This window comes from Papio anubis, unplaced genomic scaffold, assembly GCF_008728515.1.
Source record: "Papio anubis isolate 15944 unplaced genomic scaffold, Panubis1.0 scaffold50, whole genome shotgun sequence".
Taxonomy (NCBI): domain Eukaryota; kingdom Metazoa; phylum Chordata; class Mammalia; order Primates; family Cercopithecidae; genus Papio; species Papio anubis.
In genome coordinates, this window is record NW_022165199.1 from 229,125 (window position 1) to 246,159 (window position 17,035).

Here is a 17,035-nt window from a genome sequence, read left to right on the forward strand (position 1 = left end):
CACATAATTTCAGTACTGGCCATTAATTTAAATCCCCTTTTGCTTTTGTGCTGCACTGAATAATGTGCCCCCAAATTCACGTCTACCTACAACGTTGGAATGTGGCATTACTTGGAAATGGAGTCTTTGCAGATGTTAAGATTTTGAAGGTCATATTTGATTATGACCATAATCAAATCATATTTGATTATGACCATAATCAAATCATATTTGATTATGAAGGTCATATAAGATTATAAGGTCATATTTGATTAGAATGGGGCCCAAATCTAATCATGTCCTGATAAGAAGGCTGTATAAAGACATGAAGAAACAGAGAAGACACACAAAGTGCATGCCATGTGTTGACAGAGGCAGAGTGTGGAGGGATGGGTCTACAAGCCAAAGATTGTCAGCAGGTACCAGAAGCTAGAAGAGAGGCATAGAACAGATTCTCTCTCAGAACCTCCATAAGAAACCAACTTTGCCAACACCTTGAGTTTGGTCTTCCAGCCTCCAGAACTGTGAGAGAATCAGTTTCCCTTGTTTTAAGCCACCCAGCTTGTGGTACTTTGCTATTCCAGCCCTAGGAAACTGATACAGCATTCTTGATATGAATTTGACTCCTCAAGATAACAAGAAAAAAAAAAAACCAGATTGCATTCAGTGATGGACATGAGTGTAGCTGGGAGTCACAATTTGCTCACACTATTATCTATATGCCCTAAAATATGTGGCTACTTAACTTTTTTTTTTTTTTTTTGAGACAGAGTCTCACTCTGTCACCCAGGCTGGAGTGCAATGATGTGATCTCAGCTCACTGCAACCTCCGCCTCCCAGGTTCAAGTGATTCTCTTGCCTCAGCCTCCCGAGTAGCTGAGATTACAGGTGCACGCCACCAGGCCCAGTTAATTTTTGTATTTTTAGTAGAGACAAGTTTCACCATGTTGGTCAGGCTGGTCTTAAACTCCTGACCTTGTGATCCACCCACTTCGGTCTCCCAAAGTGCTGGGATTATAGGCATGAGCCACCGTGCCCAGCCTACTTAACTTTTTACAAAGGATCTGTCCTTTTTCACTAACTCACAGACTCCAAAGGGTAAGTAGGGAAAAAAAATCCCCAATAAACCTTCCACTGACCAATTTACCAACCACAGTATTTTCCAGTTCAAATAAGCTTTTGATTATTTAGTCTTTTTTAGGGCCTTTTGGTGTCCCTCTCCTCCCCTGCTTCTCTCCAGAATGGCATCCCAGAGAACCTATGTGACTCTGTGACACTAGAGGGAAGTGGGAGCGTTGGATCCATGCCAGGTCCTCTGGATTCTCTTTGCACAAGCAGATCTTGTCATTTTGGCCCAGGCCTTGCCCTTCATCAGCCATAAGCAGGCAGGAACATAGCCTCAAGCATCTACAGCCAACTTTCTTCTCCAGTGTTCCATACTGCTCCCAGCCTTGCTGGATCTGATGCTCTGATGGACAAGGGCACCCTTCAGAGCCACAGGAAATGGGCCCTTAGCCTAGATTTTCCATGTGACTCCAACTTTCTGGATGTTTCTAAAGCCAGCTCCCTCTTGAAGCTTAGCTCTGAAGCTAGGAAAACCCAGGACTCTGGTGTCTGTCTCCATGTTTCCCCTTCTTTCGCTGGCCTCTGGCTTGACTTAACTCCATAATTGTTCCTCCTGCTTTTCTGGGGTGGTATTCATTCCTTCTTCTCTTGACAGACTGGATACAAAATGAAACACTGGCTTACTCAAAAGAGAAGCTCTGAAGGTAGCACCTTCCTTACCCTGAAATGCGCAGAAACATGGGGTTGCACAAGAAGTAACTCCATCATTTACTCATCTGCCGTAGCCCCTGGGCCTTGAGACTGGGGCACACTCTACCTAAAGGTGGCTGAGCATTGGTGGGGATGTGTGCCGAACCACAGTGAGGCATACCTTGGTATTGTTCATCTGAAATTAATGTTTCTTCGAAGACAGATCTTACTGGTGTTTGTTCCTCTCCCCATGTATAATGTGATATCTCTAGAGGGCGGGATGGTCCTAGAGCTGCCTTGAACAGCTTTATCTCTCTCCTGCCATCTGACACTTTAACCTCCTGCCTCAGTGCAGTCTTCTAGTTTTGTAGGATCAATTTCTTTGCAATCAACATTATAGCACAAGCTGCAACAGTTTATTTATCTAAGAGAGAATGCATCTAGGTTGCTATCCTCAGAGATAGTGTGTATAAGGCAACATTTGCGGCCTCCATGACTCAATTCTTGCCTAATCTTTGCCTGGTCTCTGATCCATTAGGACCTAGAAATTACCTTGACTGATATACTGAGATGATGGCAAACTCACTTTTGCTCTCCACTTTCATGAATGCTGTGGGATGTATGTTTGTGACTCACTCCAGCCATTTAGAATGGAAGCCCAAGTCACAGTAGAGGAAGGCTGTTGTTACTGAGCTGAACTTAGGTCAGTCAATGTGCCTGCCCATGCAGCAAAGCCAAATGCTAACACTGGGATTGATTTGCAGTGAGGGAAAGTGAGGCATTTATTGCAGGGTGCTATGCAAGGAGAATTGAGCAGCTAATCTTAAAACCCAAACCCCTTGATGGCTTACATGTAAGAGTTTTTTTTTTTTTTTTTTTTAAATTTATTTATTATTATTATACTTTAAGTTGTAGGGTACATGTGCATAACATGCAGGTTTGTTACATACGTATACTTGTGCCATGTTAGTCTGCTGCACCCATCAACTCGTCATTTACATCAGGTATAACTCCCAATGCAATCCCTCCCCACTCCCCCCTCCCCATGATAGGCCCCGGTGTGTGATGTTCCCCTTCCTGAGTCCAAGTGATCTCGTTGTTCAGTTCCCACCTATGAGTGAGAACATGCGGTGTTTGGTTTTCTGTTCTTGTGATAGTTTGCTAAGAATGATGGTTTCCAGCTGCATCCATGTCCCTACAAAGGACGCAAACTCATCCTTTTTTATGGCTGCATAGTATTCCATGGTGTATATGTGCCACGTTTTCTTAATCCAATCTGTCACTGATGGACATTTGGGTTGATTCCAAGTCTTTGCTATTGTGAATAGTGCTGCAGTAAACATACGTGTGCATGTGTCTTTATAGCAGCATAATTTATAATCCTTTGGGTATATCCCCAGTAATGGGATGGCTGGGTCATATGGTACATCTAGTTCTAGATCCTTGAGGAATCGCCATACTGTTTTCCATAATGGTTGAACTAGTTTACAATCCCACCAACAGTGTAAAAGTGTTCCTATTTCTCCACATCCTCTCCAGCACCTGTTGTTTCCTGACTTTTTGATGATCGCCATTCTAACTGGTGTGAGATGGTATCTCATTGTGGTTTTGATTTGCATTTCTCTGATGGCCAGTGATGATGAGCATTTTTTCATATGTCTGTTGGCTGTATGAATGTCCTCTTTTGAGAAATGTCTGTTCATATCCTTTGCCCACTTTTTGATGGGGTTGTTTGTTTTTTTCTTGTAAATTTGTTGGAGTTCTTTGTAGGTTCTGGATATTAGCCCTTTGTCAGATGAAAGGCAGGGAGGCAGAGGTTCCAGGCAGAGCCATAAATCAATACATGGAGGCTATACATTGGTTTGACCTAAAAAGGGGGGGCATCTCCACAGGTTACAGGTAGATTCAAAGATTTCCTGATCTGTGATTGGTTAAGATTTGTTTAAAAACTTGGGGTCTCCAGCTGCATCCATGTCCCTACAAAGGACACAAACTATCATTCAGAAAACCAAACACCGCATGTTCTCACTCATAGATGGGAACTGAACAATGAGATCACTTGGACTCGGGAAGGGGAACATCACACACCGGGGCCTATCATGGGGAGGGGGGAGGGGGGAGGGATTGCACTGGGAGTTATACCTGATGTAAATGACGAGTTGATGGGTGCTGACGAGTTGATGGGTGCAGCACGCCAACATGGCACAAGTATACATATGTAACAAACCTGCACGTTATGCACATGTACCCTAGAACTTAAAGTATAATAATAAAAAACAAAAAAACAAAAAAAACACGTGGGGTCAGCAGAAAGGAATGTTGAACTCTGGCCTGTGGGTGTGACTTCTGCCAGGCTCCTCAGGAAGAAATTTAGAACAAAGAACAGTGGTCAGAGTTCAGTCCCCAGTTGCCCCTTCCCCAAGGTCTGTGTGCCAGTGGATGGTGTTTTCCATTTGGTGGGCGGTGTGTGGGCGGGGGCAGGTTTCTGCAAAACAACTCCGGGACATATGTTAAGATGTTATTTTTAGTTTCTGTTGGGACTCTAACTTCTTTGGCTATTGTTTCAAGCTATTACTTCCTTGCTTATAAGATTTCCTGCCACTCTCCAACAAGCATGGAAATAAAGGAACATCTTGAATTTCTTCAATGGAAATTCCAGGCACCTAGCTAGTCCTGAGCATTAAATGAGCAACTTGATAAGTAAGAAGGTAATAGTAGCTTAAAATAATAGCTAAGGAAGTTATAGTCATAAGGTGTTTGGTTGTCTACAGAAACTAAAGATAACATCTTGACATATGACCTTGAGTTTACTTTTCAGAAACTTGGACCTCCACCAAATGGAAATCTTTCTTGCATGAGGTCCAGGAACCCTCTCTTGGGATCTGGATTGGGATCCCTTTCCGGTAACAATATCAGGACATCAGGACATTTCCTGGGTCTGTTCAGTAAATGTTGTTAACCTGTTCTCTTAACTGAAACTGTCTAAGAATGACTAACCTCCTGGCAATGTAAGATGGAGTTGCTCTGGTTCAAATGCCTTGGATGCCTCTGACAGTATTAGTGAAGTTTATTTTTATTTTTTTTTCGGACTGTTAGCTTATTAGGAACTAACAAGACCCTCCCTAACTCATCTACTCATCTTTCAGGACTCAGCTTCACTTGTTCTGAGGGTTTCGCTTGACACCTCCACACCCACACCAAAGTATGACCTCCCCTCTCCTATAGTTCCAAAGCCTGTTTTGACAAGGGGCACCTAAATTAGAGTTACTATCACATTGTGTTACAATTTGTTCACAACTATTTTCTCTTCCACTGGAAGGATTCTTGTTAGGGCAGATATCAACCTAAAAGAAAGAAGCCCAGGCAAAATAGATGTAACTAGAGGGTTTATTTGGGCCAAGCTTGAGGATTGCAACCTGGGAGCATAGATTCAGGTTTTCCGCAGTTACAAGCTGTAGCAGCAGTTACAAGCAGGTTTTTAAAGAAAAGAAGAGGCAGTTTCTAAGTTGTTTGCCAAGAATTTACATTAAAATAACATAAGTTATTGATTGGCTATATGTCATTTCCTTGTATTATAAATTCCAGGAACATGAAGATAATGGGTGAGGCAGCTAGGCAGGAACAAAATGCCTTTAAACAATTGCCCCCACAGATGGGTTTGGGGGCACATGAGTGAAGTCTTAGACTCCGGTCTCTTTTGGCCTGATAAATTTTGCGAACCTCCCATAGTGCAGACAGCTCTGAGCTATTTTTCTTTTCTCATGGAGACCAGGTCTTGGTTACCTTGGAGTCCCCAGTGCCTTGGAGAGGAGTTGATACAGAATTGGGGCTTGGAAAATGGTGAAGAATGTGTGAAATGTCCCAGAGACATGTCCTGACTAAGAGCCTGAACTCCTTTGATCTTGGACCCTACACTTCCTGAGTGTCATATAAGAGGTAGGAAATTTTCACACCCAGTGACCTGGAGGACAGGCTAAAAGGGTAAAGAGATGAAGAGCTGCGCTTCTTTAAAGCCACGTGGCTTTGCTGCTTCTCATTGGGATGACAGTTTGCTAGGGAGAAAATGGGGCTGGAGTGTTAAAAGACCCTAAGTGTCTGGCTGCTCCTTGGGTCTTGGAGATTCTGAGATAACAAGAACCATGGAACTCTGAAATTGATCCAGATTGGGTTCATTGTTCTACTCCTCCTTTCTTGTAAATAAATGCCCTGATTGTTGGAAGGACTTCTTATGATGTCAATCTATAAAAAAGCAGAGGCCAAAAGTCTTTACTGGATACCTATTATGTGCAAAGAAGATACTATACTCCCCTGATAGCAAGGGATACATTATTTTAGGGAATGTGTCTCTTGCTGATGCCAACAGCCTATTCCAGGATCCAGTTTTGACTGTGGAGCATTAATCACTTAGAAATGAATTGTTAGAATGACTTTTACAACTAGAGCTGCCAATTGTCTGGCTTGGTGTTAGGCCGTCTCGGTCATCTAGTTCTGGAATATATGGTTCAGATAGTGTTTGAAAGGGCAAGTTAAATGTAAATCACTTAATTTTGGTGAGTGGGCTTGCATAACAACAAGCCCTCTAGGATTTATTGTTCTTGCTTGTGTCTGAGTGTCTGCACTGTAAGGGATATTCAGGAGAACCCTTGAGGAAAGTCCAGATCCCTGTTAGGAGCTGGTTCCCAGAGGTGGCTTTTAGCACCCATAAATTTGGGTATTTTTTTTTTCTTTTAAAAATCTTACCAGCTTAATTGTAATGTAGTGGTGGATTTATATGACTCTTAAGTTTAATTACTGAAATTTTATTAGTAGAGTAGAAAAATCCTCTGCTCCTAAATGTGGGTCTCTTATTTGTGGCTTAACTTCTAACTTTTTGTTTGCATTCTCTTATTCTCTTTTTGTTCTTTTCATGAGTTAGTTGAGTAATAACTAAAACTGAACTGTGAGTCTTTTCATAGAGGTTGGAAAATCCCACATAGGAAATGGCACCACCAGCAATGGTCAGTCGTTTATGTTGGCCAATGTAAAGAAACCTCCTTTGTTTCATAGAAGGTTAAGTAATTGGTGGGGAAATTGGGGTGGGGGAGGAGTTGAGTTACCTTGTCTTGGTGAACTTCAGCCCGATACACAGTGGAAAGTGCCAGATAATAAATGAAACTACAAGAGGTTAGAAAACTATACTTTCTTTTTAGATATTAAAGGCCATGAGGTCGTATGTTACTTCAAAGATTTGTTGGATCTGTTTCCGAATGGGAGGGAAATTGGTTTCAGTCACTCAAGAGAAGGGGGCATGGTGGGCCAGGAACATTATTAGTGTACTGTACTCCTGTCACCTGCTGAGGTAAGCAGGTTCTGAATAGCTCCTCTGGGGTGCAGGAAGAAAATACTAAAACTTTGAATTGTCCTTATTGATCTCATCCCTTTAAAATGTCTGTTTTTGCTGTTTTATGGCGTATGGAAAGGATATGCTTGGGGAATACTATCCTTGAGAGAGGAGGAGGAGGCAGGTAGTTGGATCAGAATGCAAATAACTGGAGATGTGGAGTAGCTCAGAATTCAGAGGTCTCATAACTGCCCAATGGGTTCTCATTGCCTGCTGCCTAGACAGAGCCAATTTATTAAGACAGGGGAATTGCAACAGAGAAAGAGTTTAATTTACACAGAGGCAGCTGTATGGGAGACAGGAGTTTTATTATTACTCAGAGCAGTCTCCCTGAAAATTTGGGGATTGGGGTTTTTAAGGATAATTTTGTGGGTAGGGGGTCAGAAAGCGGGGAATGCTGGTCGGAAGAGTTGAAGATGAAATCACAGGAGGTTGAACTGGGTTTTCCTTGCTGTCTTCTGTTCCTGGTTAATTCTGTAAACCATTCAGGAGCAATATGGGGAGGTTCAGAATCTCGCAGCCTCTGGCTGCATGACTCTTAAGCCGTTATTTCTAATCTTGTAGCTAATTTGTTAGTCCTACAAAGGCAGACTGGTCCCTAGGTAAGAAGGGGGTTTGTTTGGGGAAGGGCTGTTACCATCTTTGTTGCAAAGTTAAACTATAAACTAAATTTTTCCCAAAGTTAGTTCAGCCTGTGCCCAGGAATGACAAGGACATCTTGGAGGTTAGAAGCAAGATGGAGTCAGTTAGGTTAGATGTCTTTCACTGTCATAATTTTCTCACTGTTATAATTTTTGCAAAGGTGGTTTCAGTCTCCTATCTGTTCTGATAAAGAAAATGTGGTCCTCATTGGATTCTGGAGAGATAGTAGTTTCTTGTTACTGTGGAACCTTGGTAGGAAAAGGCTCCTGTTTCTGTGAAAACCTGAGGGCCCAGTGTGAGGATGTTCCAGGAGAGTGGAGTTGACAGTGCGCAGGGGATTAGCTTGCTCTGGTGATAAAGACATGATTAAAATCTATTTGATTTCAGTACTTAACTGGCAAATCTGATGCAACTTCTGGAAAATTCCTAGATGGCTTTAGGCATATTTAAAAGAAGCCATATTCTTCCTTTTAAAAATAGATATGCACCAAAATATTTTATTTTCATCTAATCCCACTTTAACGACCAGAACCCCCTTAAAAGCAATTCCAAACTAAAAAATGTAAAACCATTTCCTATGGGCATTTGTTCTTTGGTATCATCAGGGTTAATGTTTGCATCCTCTGTGCTGAAATTAAGGATGTTGGGAAAGAAGTGTCATTGCTTTGCCTACTAAATGTCTCTTGAGTATGCTTAGCTTTCATCCATAAGAGAGCCGAACTTCCCTTGTGATGATTAAAAAAAAAAAGACAAAAACTCACTGCTGATTCTTTCATCTCTGCAAAAGCAGGTGGGAACTGCAAAGAGATTTGCTTATCTTGCTCAGTCAAGGGCTGGTAAAAGTTTGGTAAGCAGACCTGGTAGCTGGTGTCCCCTTCCACAGTTCATTTTCATCCTTCTGAATTCTTGATTCCCATAGAAGAAGCCATCCTCAGAAGCCAGCCTCTTGGGATTTTCCTTTTGTTTCTCCAAGATTAACCAGTTCTGTCCTGTCAGCAGGAGCAGGCAACTAGGGAAGGAGAGGCTCTTCAGGGCTTTCAGCATTTTTCCAAGGAGTGCTTTTCTCCCTCAATTCCTCACTGGTAGTGAAGCTGCTTTCTTGTAACGTCTTCCTCTTCTTCTGATGAGATGCTGATTCTGATTGCCATCTAGCAGCTTCCGGTGGTGGTAAGTGGTCAAGAGTGTTTTTCCGGGACTTGATCTCAGGTTTTCAAGAATACCCCCTAGAGACCCAGTCTGTGTTCTGTATCATCGCTCGAGCTTTCAGAGTAGCCTTGCTTTTCCCCTTGACATGGTCATGTTTGATCTTCCTGCACTGCTGGGAAATCTTCCTTTTGGGGGAGAGGATTAGGTCTGGGTTGAGGTGAGTAGATGGGTAGCATTCAATGGTTAGTGAGATGAAGTGGAAATTTAGCTGTGGGCTGGTTGGAACGATCTGTTTCTTTTCTCCAGATCCCTATTTTTTTTTGCTGTTTTCATCTTGGTGACTAAGATTTCACAAATATTCTTTATTATTCTCCTTTTGTGAAAAAATAAATTTGGGGGAGTTAGTTGGAAATGGGAGATAGGACATTTTCTTTTTTGTTGTTTGAAATTTCTATTTTTTTTTCTGTTAGCATGCCTATTAAATGATCAATGACAGCAGCATAAATGTGCATTTCTTCTTGGTTTGTAGGTCTTGTTCACTTCCTTTGGTGGTAGTTGGTTTTATTTTTTTCATGGAGTTTGTATCCAGTGCACCTATTCAATATATTGTTTATGGTCAATTTATGCTTTAGACATGAACAGTTTGCACTGAGCTAGCCCTCTGCGGTTTGAGGGTTATGTTTTCAGTGCTAAAATTTGTCTGAACAGAAAAAGGTATCCTTCTAGTTGTTTTGTTTATAGGCAAGAGAGTGTCTCGGGTCCCTGGTTAACAATTAGCTGTTTTGAAGAAAAGAAAACTGGTGAAAAACATTAATTGGAAGCTGAAGGCTTGTTAGAAAGGAAATGAGGAAATAGAGGTGTTCTTGTGGGATTACCAACACCTGTGCCCATGAAGCATTTTCCCCGCCCCCCCCCCTCCCCCTTTTACTCAGCTGTTGCTCCATGCTGGCCTTTACTGCAAAATGTAATCTCAGAGTGATTTCAGTTTTGATTTTTTAAAATTTATTTTTTATTTTTTATGTGATATGTAATAACTGCACATATTTATGGGGTACATGTGATATTTTGGTATATGCATACGATGTGCAATGATCAAATCAGGGCAATTAGCATATATATCACCTCAAACACTTATCATTTCTTTGTGTTGGGAACATTTCAAATCTGCTAGCTATTTTGAGGTGCAATAAATTAGCATTATCTATTGTCATCCTACTGTGTTATCAAATACTAGAATCTGTTCCTTCTATCTAACTATATGTTTGTACCCATTAACTAGCCTGTCTTCATCCCCTTCTTCCTCTTCCCCTTCCTAGCCTCTGGTAACCACCATTCTCCCTCTCTACCTTCATGAGATCAACTTTTTTAGCTCCCACATATGACAGAGGATATGTGATATTTGTCTTTCTGTGCCTGGCTTATTTTGCTTAACATAATATCTTCCAGTTCCATCCACGTTGCTGCAAATGATAGAGTTTTATTCTTTTTCATGGCTGAATAATGTTCCATTGAATATAAATACCACATTTAAAAATTTTATTCCTCAAGAATAAACATAATTGCTTCCATATCTTGGCTATTGTGAATAGTGCTGCAATAAACAAGGGAGTGCAGGTATCTCTTCAATGTACTTATTTTATTTCTTTTGGATATATTCCCAGTAGTGGGATTGCTGAATCATATGGTGGATCTATTTTCACTTTTTTTGAGAAACCACAGAGTGATTTATTTTAACCTATATTGTGCCTGTATATTGTCTCTGCAGAAGTCTTTAAAAATAAGGGAACAAATGATTTTTTTGTATCCCTGGAGGATTTTTTTGTGGGTGGGAGAATTTTATTTTGTTCATATGTGGCATATTGAATATTTTCATTTAGTGGGAAAAAAGTTAACTCACCATCTAAAAGTAAATTGGAAATTGTAGCTCTCATTGAAATTAAACTTAATGTATGTTTGGCTGGATGCAGTGACTCATGCCTGTAATCCCAGCACTTTGGGAGGCTGAGGCGAGCGGATTACTTGAGGTCAGGAGTTTGAGACTACCCTGGCCAACATGGTGAAACCCCGTCTCTACAAAATACAAAAATTTGCCAGGCTTGGTGGCGCATGCCTGTAATCCCAACTACTCAGGAGGCTGAGGCAGGAGAATTGTCTGAACCGTGTGGTGGAGGTTGCAGTGAGCTGAGATCAGGCCACTGCACTCCAGCCTGGGTGACAGAGCGAGACTCTGTTTCTAAAAAAATATATAAAATAAAAAAATAAATAAAAAACAAAACTTAATGTGTGTAATCTAGATTCTTGTATAGCATGAGTAGGAATTAGAAACAAGTATTTATTTTTAGAATTTCTCATGAAAAGATATTAAAAAATGGTAACCCCCTAGCAACATTATATATTTCAAATATAATAAAAATTCTTGTTAAATATTACATATTGATTGTTATGTTTTTGGAAACATGTTCCTTCCTTACTTTAAAGCTACCTTGCTTTTCTTTCTCCTTTTATTTACTCAACTGAAATTTGAGTACCTACCCAGTGCCAGGCACTGTGCTAGATGCCTGGGGGAAGAGGTCACAGAGGGAGGGCCACAGCATTTCATTTCAATGGATCCTTCTCTGACCTTTCTTTTGCAGTTGAGCGCCCTCTAGAGCTCTGTCCTTGTTCCTCATCCTGTCTTTTCCTCACCTCTTGTTCTTTCTGGGTGAGGTCATTCATTCCCCTTGACTTCGCTCCTTCCTTATATGTTGATGATTCCAAGTCTACAAATCTGTTTTTTTGTCTTTTGTGCTGTGAAGATGTTTTCAATGATCAAGAGGCCTACATTTTCAAACTAAATTCATTATTTTTTCATCCCAATTCCTTCTTCTGCCCCTTCACCTTCTCCTCCTTTTCCCTTTACTGCTGTATTTATCGTCATAGTGGCACCTCTATTCCCTCAGAGTCCCAAGGCAAAAACCTGGAAGTCACCCCAGATTCCTCCTTGTTCTGCATCCAAACACACAGACCGTTTATTTTATTTTGAAAAGACGGGATCTCACTATGTTGCCTAGGCTGGTCTCTAACTCCTGGGCTCAAGCAATCCATCTCCTCGGCCTTCCAGCTGGGATTACAGGCATGAGCCACCATGTCTGGCCCATACAGATCATTTATCATTTATAAACTGCATATTTAACTATGGAAACATTTCTAGAATTCAGCCCCATTTGCCAGTTGTCATTGCTCCCCCATCTCCTTTTCTGCCAGCCCATACTGTGAGATTAACCTTCCTAAAATCTCTGACAGCCTGGACTGGCACAGAAAGACAAAAAGGAACAAGGATAATGGAAAAGAGGGCTGAATTCTAATTGTGCCATTCTACTTAGATACCTCTTCTGTCTCCCTGCAACCTGCAGGAGCAACCACAGGATCTTGACCATAGCGATGCTCTGTGTCACCTTATCTATAAAATGGGGATAATGATAATTCCTGCTCATAGAGTTTTGGGGAGGACTGAATAAGACAACACACATCAAGTGCTTAGCACAAGGCCAAGTCCCCAGTGAATGGCGGTGATGATGAGGACACTGATGAAGATGATCCTTTCAGAATCCAGCTCTTACCTTCCTTGCCAGCCCCATATCACTGCACATTCTTCCTGTGCCTGTATGCTCTGCTTGCCACGACTATCACTGCTCCCCAAACCTTCCTTCCCTTTCATAACACTTGGCCTTTCCTCATGCTATTCCTTTAACTTGTCCTTACCTTATTTTGTTTAGGAAGCTCTTCCTTTCCTTTCAAAAGGACTCAACTCACAATTGCCATCTGTGAGGTCTTCGCTGACTCTGCAAAGTCAGAATGCAGAATGTGACTGCATTCTCTCTGCCTCCATAGTTCTCCATCCCTCCTTCTACCATAGCCCTACATTCATCATCCTTTTTAAAAATATTTATTTATTTATTTATTTTGAGGCAGGGACTTGTGTGTCACCCAGGCTGGAGTGACGTGGCGCAATCACAGCTCACTGCAACCTTGAGCTTCTGGGCTCAAGTGGTCCTCCCACTTTAGCCTCCCAGGCAATGGGACTGGAGGTGTGAGCCACCATGCCCGGCTAATTTTTTGTGTTTTTTGTAAAGACGGGATTTCGCCATGTTTCCCAGACTGCTCTCAAACTCCTGGACTCAAGTGAGGAGACAGGGGGCATCTGCTTACCTTGGACTCCCAAAGTGTTGGGATTACAGGTGTGAGCCGCTGCGCCTGGCCTACACTCACCATTTGAGTGGTCTTTTATGTGTCTGTCTGCTCTCATCTTCCCCAGACTGTGGGCTTTCGAAAGACTGGAAATGAATTTTTGCCTCCCTCGTGCCCAGCCCAGGTTAGATATAGACTAGGCACCTGATAAGTCTTTGATAATTGAATGTCAGTAGAGGGAGGAGATGGTTCTCAAATTTGGTAGGAGGTTTTCTTCACGTGGAGAGTTAAAAAAATACATTTTAAGAAAAATAAAAATAATCATCGCTTTCCCTTATTGACTACTAACTTTGTGGCAGGAGGCGTTGAGCTTTTCTTTATGGGAATGGATTGGTTTAGTTTTCCTAGTGATCCTATGAGTTGCTCTGAGTCCACAGAGGAGAAAACTGGAGCTTAGAAGGGAGGGGAACTTACTTGAGATTCTAGGGTTAACAGGAGCAAACTTGGGCGGCCTAACCCCAGCACTGGCGGAGCAATAGGGAAGTGAGAAGAGGAAGGAAGATGGCCAAAGCAGGGTTGAGAGAAGAGGGACAGGATGAGGACAAGGAGGGGAAAATGAGAAAGAGACCAGCAAGAGCAGGCTAGGAAAGGAAGAGAAGAAAAGAGAAAAGGAAAATAGAATGCATTTCATAAGTGCTTCCATTGTTCCCTGAAGTTTTGATTGAAGTAACTCAGGAAGGGAAAACCAAACATTGTATGTTCTCACTCTTAAGTGGGAGCTAAGCTATGAGGATGCAAAGGCATAAGAATGACACAGTAGACTTTATGGACTCAGGGGGAAAGGGCAGGAAGGGGGTGAGGAATAAAGGACTACAAATTGGGTGCAGTGTATACTACTTGGGTGATGGCTGCACCAAAATCTCACAGATCACCACTAAAGAACTTACTCATGTAACCAAACACTGTTTCCCAATAACCTATGGAAAAAAAAAAATAATAATAATAAAAAAGAGGAAACCAGGAGACCAAGAAGGAAAATGAACAGGGGATACGTGAGAGGAAGAAGGGCAGCTTTGAAATGTTGTGGCTGGGTAACGGCTGCATGACTAGAATATAAAGAGACTCCTGTATGGACATGACAACTCACAACAATTAACCTGCTATTTGTTATACAGGAAATATAACAATAATTTATTGTTGAGGCATGGTAATTGCATATACCTGTAGTTGCAAGCCATTTATAAATTTGGCTTTTTTTTTTTTTTTTTGATGGAGTTTTGCTCTGTTGCCCAGGCTGGAGTGCGGTGGTACGATCTCAGCTCACTGCAACCTCTGCCTCCTGGGCTCAAGCGATTCTCCTGCCTCAGCCTCCCAAGTAGCTGGGACTACAGGCATGCGCCATCACGCCCAGCTAATGTTTGTATTTTTAGTAGACATGGGGTGTCTCCGTGTTGGTCAGGCTGGTCTTGAACTCCTGATCTCAGGTGATCCACCCGCCTCGGCCTCCCAAAGTGCTGGGATTACAGGTGTGAACCACCGTGCCCGGCCTTATAAATTTGACTTTTACACGCGCCCACACATACACACATACACAGATTTGCTTAATATTTTTTTTTACTTCTACTTTTGTACAGTTCCTACAATCTACAAGCACTGTGGCTGTTGGCAGCTGTCACCGATACCGAATAGAATTATCTCTAGTGCCCACCGTCACACTCACACTCAAAGCTGCACACGTTCAGGGCAGAAACCTGGGCTTGTTCCTTTTCTCTCACTGGTCTTAGCTCTTAGGCTGAGATTTCTCTGCTTCATCTGGATCGCCAGTCTCTGGGGTCTCGTAGCTGAGTTTCAGTTCCCCAATCCTACCTGATCCTCAGGGGGCCAGCACTGGGGCTGCAGGTAGTATTTTGGGTTGGCAGGCAGGGATGCCTGTGGGTGTGACAGCAAGGTCACCCCTACATGGGTCCCAAGGTGGGAGGACTCTCTGAGGCTTTGCTCTTCAGGCTCTGGGAACCTAGGGCCAGAGGGAGGAAAGGGGAAGGGCTGGGCAGCCGGAGGAGAGACGGGCTTGTTCCTTCCTCCTGTCATCCTTGCTTGCCATCCTCAGGCTGGGCTCCTGCTCAAGCCCACACTGGTGCAGCCCTCAAAGGGAGCCTCTTCCTCTCCATGCTTCATTGGGTTAGTCCTCAGAGAGATGTTGGGTTGGGATGGGAAGCAGGGGCCTTATTGAGAATTGTGAAGAAACGTTAGGGAAACGGAAAGGAAACTGGGAGAGAAGGAGATGGAGTAAGAGGAGAAAAAGTAGACTGGGGAGGTGGAAATGAGGTGGAGGGAACACATTTTTATGGAGTGAACTGTTCATATCTGTCTACTTAACCTCACACAGCTTGGAGGAAGGCATTCCCATCTCCACTTTACAGATGTGGAGATTGAGTCTCAGGCAGGGTACGTGACTTGCTCAAAGTAATGCTAGATAGAAAGCCACTGAGCTGGGACTTGAACCTTGCTATTCTAAAAGTCTCTTCTGTGTAGAACTCTGTCTCCAAAGAGGAGAGGAGGCAAGCAGAGCAGAACAGAGAAGGGAGCATAGAAAGCGATCTAGGGTTGGGTACATTGGGTATTGAGTCTGGGCTTGGGCATGTTCCATATTGGGTCCCTTCGTCTTTGGCCTGCTTTGTCCTGAGTCTTCAGAGAACTGGAGAACACCCATACCTAAAGGAAGTAGAAGATCCCCACCCTGGTGGGAACACTTCAGTTCCTCCCTAGGCTCTCAGATAGGAGACAGGCAGGGAGGGGCTCGCCTGGGTAGGTCTCCGGGCCAGCGAGGTGGACTGCCAAGGCTCTGCCTGTGCTTTTTCCTGGCCTCCACTGCTCCTGTCTCTTTCTCAACTGCCCTGGCTCCTTCCTTTTCCCGTTCTTTTCCAATCTCCTCTAATTCCTTTGCTTTTCTGTCACTCTACTTCATGTCTTCAATCTTTCTCTTTCCACTGGCCCTAACCCCTCAGTTTACCACATGCCCCCTAGCTCCTCACTGCAAACACAGCTTCTGTTTAAGTCCCATCATCTGTTCACTCTTATGTCCGTTTATTTATTTATTTGTGTAGAGACAAATAAATAAATAATTATTTATTTGTTCAGGCTGGTCCAGAACTCCTGGATTCAAACAGTCCTCCCACTTCAACCTCCCAAAGTGTTGGGATTACAGGCATAAGCCACCCTGCCCAGCCATTGTCTCCTTTCTTTTATTGCAGAATGTCTTAAAGGAGTTACACTTGCTGTCCTCATTTGTTCCTAATGTTTATGCAGAAACGTTGACAAAGAGACATCAATGGTCTGCCTTTAAGATAACTAATATCAAATGCACACTCTCATTATGTGCCCTGTCCCCACGACCCACCCAGGTTGGCTCTGAAGTTTACAGAGCGTATTTGCCCCAGATTCTGTAATGAGTTAGTGGGAAAAGCAGGAATCCAAGAATAGGGTGTGTGGCCCCAAAGGACAGGCTTCTGACCACCATGTCCTGCTTCCCCATCCCCCCGAACAGCTCTGAGGGCTGTTCTCTTGGATGGCTTTTGGTGAGTTTACTATGGCCAGAGTGGGCCATTTGTCCTGTAGACTGTGGACTGTAATTCAATAGCACACCCAAAACAGATCTTTCTGGGGGCAGATTAATAGTAGCTCAGGAAACTGATGATATAAAATAAGAATGACAATTTATTAATTTAAAATACATACTCTGTCAGGAGAACCAGAATGTTCACTCCAGCATGACAAGTGCATTCTTTCCCTGTGGGCAGGCTTCTGTGGGAAAGCAGATTATTATCAGCAGGTTGCTTGGTGAGCATGGAATCAGAGCAAGGGGAATTAGCTGTAATAACTTGATTGCTGTATGGCCTCAGAGCATTAAAGAGACTCTCCATTTTAATCCTTTGCTTAAAGTGGTGCATCACCTGCACCCAGATGTGC

At 42.8% G+C, this 17,035-nt stretch overlaps 1 protein-coding gene across 3 annotated transcripts in view; it reads left to right on the top strand.

The window, feature by feature from the left end:
- The first annotated feature begins 7,743 nt into the window (after positions 1-7,743).
- The window catches only part of LOC116273273 (probable phospholipid-transporting ATPase IM), a 152,842-nt gene continuing 143,550 nt past the window's right edge, over positions 7,744-17,035 (top strand). For 2 of the 3 annotated variants that reach the window (XM_031662243.1, XM_031662244.1), the window contains exon 1: positions 7,747-9,119. The gene's annotated coding sequence lies outside the window, so the exon portion shown is untranslated. Of the gene's footprint in view, positions 9,120-17,035 lie in introns of all 3 variants that reach the window. The other variant, XM_031662246.1, reaches the window with a different exon arrangement.